The 12,052-nt window shown below is 34.7% G+C and overlaps 1 pseudogene; it reads right to left on the reverse strand.

The window, feature by feature from the left end:
* Window positions 1-9,373: 9,373 nt before the first annotated feature.
* LOC144422829 (sentrin-specific protease 1 pseudogene) lies at window positions 9,374-10,568 on the reverse strand (annotated as a pseudogene).
* Between the last annotated feature and the right edge of the window lie 1,484 nt (window positions 10,569-12,052).

The following is a 12,052-nucleotide window of genomic DNA, read 5'->3' on the forward strand; positions in this document are numbered from 1 at the left end:
TAATTTTCAGGCAACTCAGCAATTACGGGTAGCGACAAATAGGTTGAGAAACACAGCTCTAAAACATAATACAAGAACGGGATCGCGCGAATCAAACCACTGTATAGGACTAATATGTTCCCACGTCGAAATTCGGAAATTCTGCAAAAATGGCAGAACCACGTGTAGAATGTGTTGCCCTGATAGTAACTGCATGTGTGGGGAATATCACTGCGTAGAAACTTGACAGCATTTCTTTTGCTCAAGTAAATTCACGCGTTGATTTTATCACTCGCTGATGGCAAACACGCGCAGTTTTCTCACCTTATATTCTGGGGAAATAAATGTCATATAAAATGGATTGTTAAATTCATGAATAACGTAGCGAAGTACCCAAAATTCGCTCAAAGCTCTAGAAGTTGCTTTCACACCCCCAATTTTCATGTTTTACCGATGCATGCGAAGTGACCGAACCATTCCTTTCTATGCTTTATGAAAGCCGTCGGGCGTCCGCGCTTTTTTGAATAATGTGACTCTTTCATTTTAAGACAATGTACAATTATATAGCATTTCCAATGTAATATGGTATAAAGACTACTGTTTTGCGACACTAATTGAATTAAATTAGCTCTCTTTCGGGTCTAATGAAATATCGAGTTTACTCGAAAACTTGGCACTACATGTAAAGTTAATAATTCAACAATATTTGTTGAATTCAAGTTACATTTGTTGGTATACAAGTTCCCATTGTTTATGAAGATATTTCAGCTTAAATTCGAAATATATTCAACTATCAGTAGTTGGAGTTACTTAAGCCTAACTGCCTTCTCTTTGCTCCATGCCTTTGCCAAAATGGATGATAAAATTAGTAACTAGTAAAAAGCCGGTGACGCAAGATAATTTTCAGGCGACTCAGCAATTTCGGGTAGCGACAAATAGGTTGAGAAACACTGGTCTAAAATATAATACAAGAACGGGATCGCGCGTACCGCAGCATAGGACTAATATGTTCCCACGTCGAAATTCGGAAATTCTGCAAAAATGGCAGAACCACGTGTAGGATGTGTTGCCCTAATAGTAATTGCATGTGTGGGGAATATCACTGCGTAAAAACTTGGCTGCATTTCTTTTGCTCAAGAAAAGTCACGCGTTGATTTTAAGAACTCGCTGATGGAAAACACACGCAGTTTTCTCACTTTAAATTAATTTGTTGAGAAATAAATGTCATATAAAATGAATTGTTTCCTATTATTCATCAAATTTTGGCCATAAAATTACAAAATCTAATATTCTAAAATCTAAGGAGTCTTGAAAAAAGGCTGGGAGCTACTGTTTTACACCGATGGTAAGCACTGGTTCGCGAAAATTTTTGTTGCTTTTCTGCCCGCCCAATCGCTTGACCGAAATCGTAAAGGAAAAGCTGCGTTGCTAAGTTGAGCGAGCTCTTTTCCGTCGTTATATTGCGTGTTTGATACCTTATTGGTGAACAAAGTCACACGAGTATTATCGTAGTTTGAGAACCAACTGAATAATTCTCAAAACAAAGTATTAATCGCGCTGTATTTCAATTTTTTCGTAGGCTACTGTATGCCAAATATCAAAGTTCTTCCGAGCACATAATAATATTGCTTGTAGCCTGTAAAGCGTGCAGAAATGAAGACAATACTTTGCAATGGACTATTCGACAGACAGAAATAAAGATGAATGTTTTATTTGATTACAAAAGTACACTTGCGTAGTGTGCTGCTACCTGCAAGACTCTTGAATCAAATAGAATGTAATTTAAACATCGAATTGACAAAGTAAATCGAATAATTCACAAGCCAAGCATTTCTAGTTGAGAATTTATGATTGCAAAGTTGGACCGTAAAAGCGAGCGGACTGGCAGGAGGCCGAAAAACACGGATTTCCGAGAGTCTTTGAGTCGAAAAAAGCGTTTCAAGCAACGAAAAATTGCTATGTATGTTACAGAATTTATTTTTACATTAACAAGGGTTCGCTTCTGGTATGGACGATAATTCGTATATATATATATGCGAAGCAGTAGACAATGTTAGCAGACGTTACATGGAAGATTGTATCACCGCTGTTAATTTGCAGTACTGTGTTTTGATATATTTCATTACAGGTAAACAAATTCTGCGTGCCCGATCACTCAAGACGGTACGCTAGGTCACTGCGCTGGTCGATAGTAAACCGCGAAATAACTTTCCATGGACGAATTACGTCAAAATTTGAATAAACTCTGATTACTTCAATCACCCTGATTCACTAATTGTTTTTGTGCGTTTAAACTTTTTTTTGTCACACAGGGTCTCCCCAGCGTCACTTTAAGCTCAACCGCTAACCACAACACAAGCGAACTGTTAACTGTTTTCAACAAGCTGCAAAGAAAATACAAGGTAATGTTATTTTCATTGCCTAGAAAAGCGAAAGGTTTCTACTCTTAGCTTCAGGTATTATGTCTTAATTTGGTATTCTCCTTTGATGCATGAAAATTATTCATCAAGTCTACAATATTATACTTTCACACGTTACATTTACTAAAAAACAACAATGGATATACAACTACGAGTATTTTTTAAATCATGAAATATCAAAAATTATGGAAATAACTTTAAATTAGTAGTGGTGTAATAATGAATAGTAGTGCAAGTTTAAATGAAATGATACACGCTGTTTGGACGTCTGACGGTGAAATTATACCAGGTAATGTAAGTTAGTATTTGGGTTGGTACCCCTCCGTCTTACATTGCGTTACCCCGATCAAACAATAGTCAATTCCAGTAGTGCCGATAAGCAGAATTCTCCTTTTCCAAGGGTACTCTAACGTCGCATATAAAGATTTGATACCTTTCCGTTTCTAGTATAGAAGAGAATGTCTCTAACTGCGTGTCCCTACTGCTGTTATGTTTAGGCCACGTTAGCGGAGTAAACCCCAATCGACTCAATGAGCTCACATTATATTGTAACGTCAATATTCGTATATTGTAAAGTTGCGCGATCAAATTGAATTCAAACAGATTTATTGAAACATACACACTTTAACCGCAATACCAGTTATACGGTTGAAAAGTAATAATGCACAAAACCCTATATTTGCGACACTCGGATGGAGTCCGGAAACACGCCAAAGATTGGTTGATACAAAGAAATCTCTGCATAAGAGTATAACCTTTGCTACGGGATTTCTAAACATGCTATTATTACAAAGGGAACAATGAACCCCTAATTACATGCCACATTCGTTACACTAGTTTTTCAACTGAGAGGGAGATTAAACAAAGTGTCTTATAGTAGTATACTAATGCATTAGAACGCATTTTATTTTTTTCAACAAAAAATTATATATATATAACGCAGATTACTTCATTTTTTCAGAAACTGCACAGTGCATCGAACAACAGGCGTTTTCATTAATTCAAGAAAATTGAAGATACTTTTAAATTATTTAATGTCAATAGTTGTTCAGATTGTCGGAGAACATAGGGCTAACACTTTACTTTCGACATGTTGTTTGCCAACTTAGTGTATTTGGAACATTTCATATTTACTCTTTGGCGAGGAAGACGACTTAATCATAAACGAAAATACATTGATCAAATTCCACCCACTTTTTCCGTTCATATTCCGGCCTTTTGGTAATTTTATTACCTCTAAACACCTAATTACACTCGAGTCATTGAGTTGACTTGAGTTACCATTTAATAAAGACTACTCGAGCCGTCTAAATGAAGTGACTCGCCATTAACTAACCGCCAGTGCGACTTAACTCCGTGATTTACACGACTTTTGCACGCGAAAAGATCTGTGATCGACCCGACTGGCAACTCCGGGTTTAGAAATTAGACGGTCCAAAGTTCATTAAAAGATACTACTGTTTTATGCATACACGAAAAACAAATGCAAACGTGATCAATTTATGACAAAGTCGCATGAGCCTGGAAAAGGATCTACCTAAAGTTGGAAAAGATGTGTGATTTGTAAAATATGCCTTTGGACTGAAATCATGGCTTGGCCAATACGTAGTCATATTGCCAAGAAAAATGTTGGCTTTCAAAATAACTCTTAAAATTTTACCAGTCGTAGCGCGTATATCACGTCGCGTAGTCCAAAAATTCCAGCGTGGCGAGAACTAGATTATATAGTCAAGAATATGTTTGCTTTCAAAATAACTGACAAAACCGCGCGGTGTATTGGCTAAAATATTCGCACGTGAAAATAATTAGTTGTCGTGAAGGGAATGGTATACGCCAGTAGATAGCGTAAATAAGCCACATAATTCGAAATGCGTGAGAATCTGTTGGTCAGTAAAACAAATTTGATGTACAACGCTAACGCATACAGAGAATAGATGAGAATTCTATAATGAATAGAAGTTTTACTCGAAAACAATTGTTCCGAAATGGGCGAAAACTATAGTAAAGCCTGACTTATTGAAATGAATTGGCAATCGAATAATGCAGCGGTTCCCAAATTTTTAATTGTGCGGCGCCAAATTATCAGGTAAAAAAAAACTCAAGACGCTCCTGCACGAAAAAATCTGCTATTTAATAAAACTCAATTGTTGTTATCGTTAATGTGTGGTTTATTCTTTTTAAAGGTCAACTCTTCTTCCTCGTCTCCGCCTGATTTTCCTTTGAAATGCAAAAAAATCTCTCAGGTGCGCTAAACTCGGTACAGTAGATAAATAAACTTCCGCTCGATTCAAGTATATTTTAGGTATGTTTAACACAATTCTGTTAATTTTCGCGTATTTTTTAGGGACCGATGGAATAATGCATAAACATACCGAAAAGAAATTTAAAGTTTTCTTAGAAAAAATTGGGTTCCTCAAACAGCTTGGAAAAAATATATGAAGGATGCATGTTTGGCAGCAAATGATGTCGAAATTTGATTGAGGTACAAGCAAACACTCACAGTACATGTAAAATAGTTATTCGTATGCAATATAATATAGCTTAAATTTGATGTCCTCAAAGGAAGCTCGGGATTGTATGCTTGAGAACCTCTGCTATGACATATGGTAGGAGAATGCAAATTGAATTTTAGAAATGCGAGTATTCCCAATATCCCATCGCAACGCCGTTTGCTCTTAATTTGTCATTACGTGGCTGATGAACAAAGCCTAAGATTTTTGTTTCGTGTTCTGCATTACATAGAATTATTAATATGCTGAAATTTTAAAAAACGCGCTGTTTTCAAATGCAGTACATATTTATCGATGAAAATCATTTGAATTAGGGATATACACGCCAACTAGTTCCAAGCATCCTAACTCATAATCTACAATAAGTGGGGGTGCGACCTTTACTGCACGGGACTTTTTAAAAAAACATGCAATAACTAGTAGCCTATGGCAATGCCGTTATGCCTCTGTACCTGTACGAGTTGATCAATGGTGTGTAATTGCAGTGACCTCGGTGTCCCGAATGACATTTTACCAGTTACATCCTTATCTTAGTTAAGGTGTACTGTAGTTCTGCTGAGAACAATGCGATATATATATCGGTCGACCAGTTACATCAAATAAACTGGTCTCGCGGACCGGCAACAAAAATTTTGAAATGACTGACACAAAGCAAAGAAAGAACATAGAGGAAATTGAGTGTTTTCTGTTTGTTGTGTTGTTTTTAAGAGCAGAAAATCCTTCGAAATTACGAATTAGCAATAGAATAGAAAATTGTTATATATATATATACAGTTTTCGGCTAACGTTTGAATTATTTTTTGTTTGTCCATTCATTATGAAACGAGTTTGTAAAATCATAGACCATCAGAACACGTAGATAACGTTGCGACGTACTCAAAATTCGCTCAGAGCTCCAGAAGTTGCTTTCACACCGCCAATTTTCAAGTTTTACCGATGCATGCGAAGTGACCGAACCATTCCTTTCTGTGGTTTATGAAAGCAGTCGGGCGTCGGCGCTTTTTTGAATAATGTGACATTTTTATTTTAGGACAATGTACAATTATATAGCATTTCCAATGTAATATGGTATAAAGATTACTGTTTTGCGACACTGCTTGAATCAAATTAGTTCTTGTTCGTGTCTAATGAAAAATCGAAATTACTCGGAAACTTGACAGTACATTTACATACATTGTTAATAATTTAGCAATATTTGTTGAATTCAAATTACATTCGTTGGTATACAAGTGACCATTGTTTATGAAGATATTTCACTTCATTCTCAAATATATTTACCTATCAGTAATTGGAGTTACGTGAGCCTATACGCTGCCTCTCTGTTCCATGCCTCTGCCATAATGGATGATATAAAGTAGTAACCTTTGGGTTTTTTATTGAAAAAAGCAAGCGGCCCAAGTAAATTTTCGGGCGACCCAGTCGTGGGTCGCGACGAATAGGTTGCTAAACAAATTACAAGAACGGGTTCGCGCGAATCAAACCACTGCATAGGACTAATATGTTTTTACGTCGAAACCGGGAAATTGTGCAAAAATGGCAGACCCACAAGTACAACGTGTTGCCGTAATAGTAATTGCATGTGTGGGCGTAAAAAACTTTGTGAAGCATTTCTTTTGCTCAAGTAAAGCCACGTGTTGATTTCAAGAACTCGCTGATGGCAAACACGCTCAGTTTTTTCACTTTAAATTCTGGGAAAATAAATGTCATATAATATGTATTGTTTTATATTATTCATTAAATTCTTGAATAACGTTGCGACGTACTCAAAATTCGCTCAAAGCTCCAGAAGTTGCTTTTACACCCCCAGGTTTCAAGTTTTACCGAAGCATGCATGCGAAGTGACCGAACTATTCTTTTCTATGCTTTATGAAAGTCGTCGGTGCTTTTTTGAATAATGTGACATTTTTATTTTAGGACAATGTACAATTATATAGCATTTCCAATGCAATATGGTATAAAGACTACTATTTTGCGGCACTGCTTGAATTAAATTAGTCCTTGTTCGTGTCTAATGAAAAATTGAGTTTACTCGAAAACTTGGCACTACATTTAAAGTTAATAAATCAACAATATTTGTTGAATTCAAATTACATTTGTTGGTATACAAGTGGCCGTTGTTTATGAAGGTATCCCATTTCAAATTTTGTTTTAACTATCAGTAGTTGCGGTTACGCGAGCTTAACTGCTTCCTTTTTGCTCCATGCCTTTGCCAGATTGAATGATAAGATTATTAACTTTTATGTTTTTATTGAAAAAAAACTAGCGACCCAAGAAAATTTTGGGTTGCGACAAATAAGTCTAGAAACACATGTTCTAAAACATAATACAAGAACGAGTTTGCGCGTATCAAACCACTGCATAGGACTAATATGTTTTTACGTCGAAACCGGGAAATTGTGCAAAAATGGCAGACCCACATGTACAGTGTGTTGCCCGCATAGTAATTGCATGTGTTGGGGATATCACTGCGTGAAAACTTGACAGCATTTCTTTTGCTCAAGTAAAGTCACGCGTTGATTTTAATAACTCGCTGATGGCAAACACGCGCAGTGTTCTCACTTTATATTTTGGGGAAATAAATGTCATATAAAATGGATTGTTAAATTCATGAATAACGTTGTGACGTACTCAAAATTCGCTCAAAGCCATAGAAGTTGCTAGTAGTATATGACGTCGGATTCGATATCCAAATGTTGTTGCAAATGTTGAGCAAATGTTGGTCAATGGTGATGATGTCGAATCCAACACATAAATGTTGTTGCAAATGTCAAGCAAAATTATGTTGGTCAAACGTTGGTCGATGGTGGTGCGTGGGAAGTTGTTATGTAATATTGTTTCCGGTATCAGGGGATAGCGTTTGGTAATTTTCGAAAACCATATCGGCAACCGTGTGTTAGTCATTAAGTTTATGGTTTTGCGTATGTTTACTGATCGACGTATGTCAGAAATAATTGAAAAACGGCATTTTTATTTTAAGCGCGTTTTTTAATTTTCATTTTTTATATTTTGATTTGCATTTTTACAGTTGTTTTTATTTTTCATTACTTTTTTATTTTCGGTTTATTTTTGATAATTTTATTTATTTTTATTTTTTTTTACAAGAAATCGATAGTTCAACATATTATTTACCACAGAGATTCTTTTTCACAGACTTTACTGTTGTTTTTGATAATTTGTGAATGCAATCAGCATTTCAAGTACATGTACCCACACTACTTGCATTTTGAAATTTGGATTTCATCAATATTACGTAAGTCAGTACGTATATGTCAGTATTATACGTCAGCGAAACATCACTCTATTCCTCGTATTAGAAGTGAATAAGATATGATTTATTTGATTAGCTTTTATCATTGGCAGCTTTCGTTTATGTTCTTTAGCTTCCCAAATGTGTTAGTCATTAAAATTATGGTATATTTTGTATGTGTTTATATATTAGAGTATTGAGCAATATATATGAGGGTTTAAATCTTCTTTTTTGAGCCGAGTGATGCAGAGTGGTAATTTATTTCGTGTTTAGGAAATCATGCAATGTCGTAGTTAAGTTTTGTGCATCTGTTGATTGGAAACAACCATAAGGATGTACTGACTTTAGTAGAAAATTGACAACTGAGTTGACATAATTAAATTCAAAAAACGTATGTTTACGGACCGACGTATGTTAAAATAATTGAAAAACGATTGTTATTGGAGGTTTAGCGAGAAATAAAATGCAACAGGCTGCGCATCGGTTTGAAAAAAAAAATTACAATATAAAACAGCTGACAAAAAAAAAGGTCGTGTTTTCCGGTCTAGTCGTTTGATTTTTTTTTTTTTTACAGTTGTTTATTTTTTTTTTCATTACTCTTTTATTTTCGGTTTATTTTTGATCTTGAAAATTTTATTTTATTTTTTTTAAATTTTTTTTTTTTTTTTAAGTGTTACAAGAAATCGATAGTTCGACATATTATTTACCACAGAGATTTTTTTTCACAGACTTTACTGTTGTTTTTGATAATTTGCGAATGCAATCAGCATTTCGAGTACATGTACCCACACTACTTGCATTTTGAAATTTGGATTCCATCAATATCACGTAAGTCAGTACGTATATGTGAGTCAGCGAAACATTACTGTATTCCTCATATCAATGCTCGCAAGTAGATTGTTCTTCCTCGTATTAGAAGTGAATAAGATATGATTTATTTGATTAGCTTTTATCATTGACAGCTTTCGTTTATGTTCTTTAGCTTCCCAAATAGGCAACCCTAGTGATTGTCCTACATTCCCCAGATGTGATGCCAGACTTCAATACCTAACTTCGGTAAAATTGTCTTTGAATATTCAGAAAATGGTATATTTATCAGTGTAGAGTAGATGGTCTGTCATATACATAACACATTTTTATAAGGTGCAAATAGTTTCATCGCTATTGGCAAAATATTTACCACTCTCTAAATTTCGAAACACAACCCCCCAATAATGAAAATATATATATATCAATGGAGCATGGTAGCCAGAATAATGATATCATAATGGATGGGAAGCAGATAATAATATTTAACAAAGGTTACCAAAGTAAACAAGATCCGAAAATGATATAAATATATTAGTACAATGTCATATCACCGTAGAAGTTTTTTGTTGATAATTTCCCATACCATGGCTCGCCGAAAGTAAGGCATATCTCGCTGGGAAATGTTAAGTCTGATTTAGAAGTAATATACTCTGCAAATTTGCAAGCAAAGACTCCACAATCTGATCCATTCATTTGTTGCGGTATATCAGACATTGACAACAGTTGCCAGTCAGAAAGATTGATCTCTGATCCTTTTTTATTCTTGTGCTCACAAAGAAGATAATTTTTTAGGATTTCAAGGCATTCCCGATTGGCTCCACCCATTGAATCATAATATCTTATTTGTTTCGATATGAAATCAACGACAGCTAGACACCAATGCACGCCAAGATGTATTGGATACAGAACGATGTCTTTGGAAAATATATCAACTTTTTTTGTCCACCGACGTACTGATGTATAAGATTGTGTACTCAATCGAGGATAAAAGAATGTATTCATGGAATGTACTGCGGGGTAATCTTTTACATCTTTAGAGCGCTGAACAATCAATTCCATATAAAAATTTATAATTTCATCATTAAGCCAATTTAGACCGAACAAAGTCGACATGTGCTCGCGGGTTATTGAAATGTTGAAACACTCAGAAAGGACTTGATTTGGAGGATATGGAACTAGTGCTTTGTTTATGTGTTCGCTCATGTCGGAAGTCAGCTCAGGAAGTGTGGGTTGTTCGATAATCTTTTTTTCTTGGATTTTTAATTTGTTGTGTAAAATTTCAGCCAGAAGTGCATCTTTCTCTTTACGTTTCTCGTGCCAAAGTCGGGCTCGTGTTTCTTCAGCACGTGTTTGAGCTTGCCTCTGACGAACTCGACGATTGTATGTCTTTAACACAAGAAAACTCTTTCAAAATCTGGCTTCTCTTTATACTATCATTGAGAGTGGTTTCTGTTTGACTTTCGGCACCCCGAAGGACTAAGTTGTATATACTTATCGCTTTGTGTAAAAACTTTCACTTGAATCGTTTTTTTATTTTAATTTTTAAATTTTCACGTCATTGGACGCGAAATGGACGTGTCCTTTGTCTTGTCCGATATCCATTTTGTTATTGTGCTATTGTTGTAGTTGGAATTCTTCTTTTTGTTGTGAAAAAAAAAATCGCGTTTCTCATTAACTACAAGACCAATTGCTTTTGCTTTGATTAGTTTCAAAGACTTGTGTGGTCTTTATGGAATTATTCATTCCAAAATTTTTAACTCTTAACTATATGCACATATATACTTGAGTTTTTACACCAACTTCATCTTGCAGTCAAGCGAAAAATTACAGCTTATAATTAGAGAAAAATAAATTAGTTTTTAAAATTTTTGATAAACAAAACACACTTCTCTCATTTTTAACATTCATAATACAGTATTCATCAAAAAATAAATGAAAAATCTAATTATATTGCAAAACTTCCACGCCAGAAGGACCAAATAATATATACTTATGAGAAATGCTTCGCGTCAGCATCTTTGTTTTGAATTGTTTTTTATTTCAATTTTGGAACTTCTTATTATTGGACACGATATGTACCTATAATTGCTTTCTTCTTCATGTTATTGTTACGTTATTGTTGGTGTAATTTCACTTTTTGTCGCTTTTCTCTATCTATGGAACCAATTGCTTTGAATTTTGCAGTGGTTAAAGATTGTTGTACTCTAATTAATTTAAAAAACTGTTGTGGGCTATATGGAATTTATTTTTCATTCCAAAATTTAAAAAAAATGCGTCAGTCTGCCGATACTGTACGATTATGATGCTATTTCATTTTAGCTTTCGTGTCCATATATTGAAGCATTGATTTTTTGTTTTTATAAGAGCAAGCAAGGCCATGCGCACCAACTCAGGAGTAAAGGAGACTGACCTCGATACATTGTACGAGTTAAAAATAAAATCTCCGGCAAATGTTGTTCATATGTCATAAAAAAAAAACTTGAGCACATTGATTATTCGACGAAATCGAATTTAATGAACAACCCCAGCAAAATCAGAACCAATATATCCTAGAAAATTTTCTGTCAGGGTTTTTTGACGTTGGCAAGATATAGAGATTTGAATTATACGTTTTTTTTTACTAAAATCGCGGCATTGGGCCTTTCAGCAAATCTTACGATGGAAATTTTGGACTTGCAGAATATTACGGAATCTGCAACGTAGAGTGTTCTATTCACTGTAAACATCACAAAGATAGAAACTATACTCATCAAATAAACTGTCGTAAGTTCAATTATTATTCGTTTTTATACGTTTTCTGTGTACGTAACTAATCAGTAGAGTAAATCCACATCTTGCAATCAAACTTGATTCTAAAAATATAAAAAATATGATTTGTCTCAGTATTATTCCGTAGATGCAAATGTATTTGATGTACTTGCTTCTGAATCTACTTATTTTGGGGATTGCACTCAATACAGCATTCCACTTTTTAGATGTATATATTCGCTTTTAACAAACTTTGAAGTCAAAGAGATTACAAAAAATTAGTCTTAAGTGACCACTAACTGTATGCAAAAAAAAAATTATTTTTTAAAGGCACAAGT

The sequence above is a fragment of the Styela clava genome, chromosome 5 (assembly GCF_964204865.1).
Source record: "Styela clava chromosome 5, kaStyClav1.hap1.2, whole genome shotgun sequence".
Lineage (NCBI taxonomy): Eukaryota > Metazoa > Chordata > Ascidiacea > Stolidobranchia > Styelidae > Styela > Styela clava.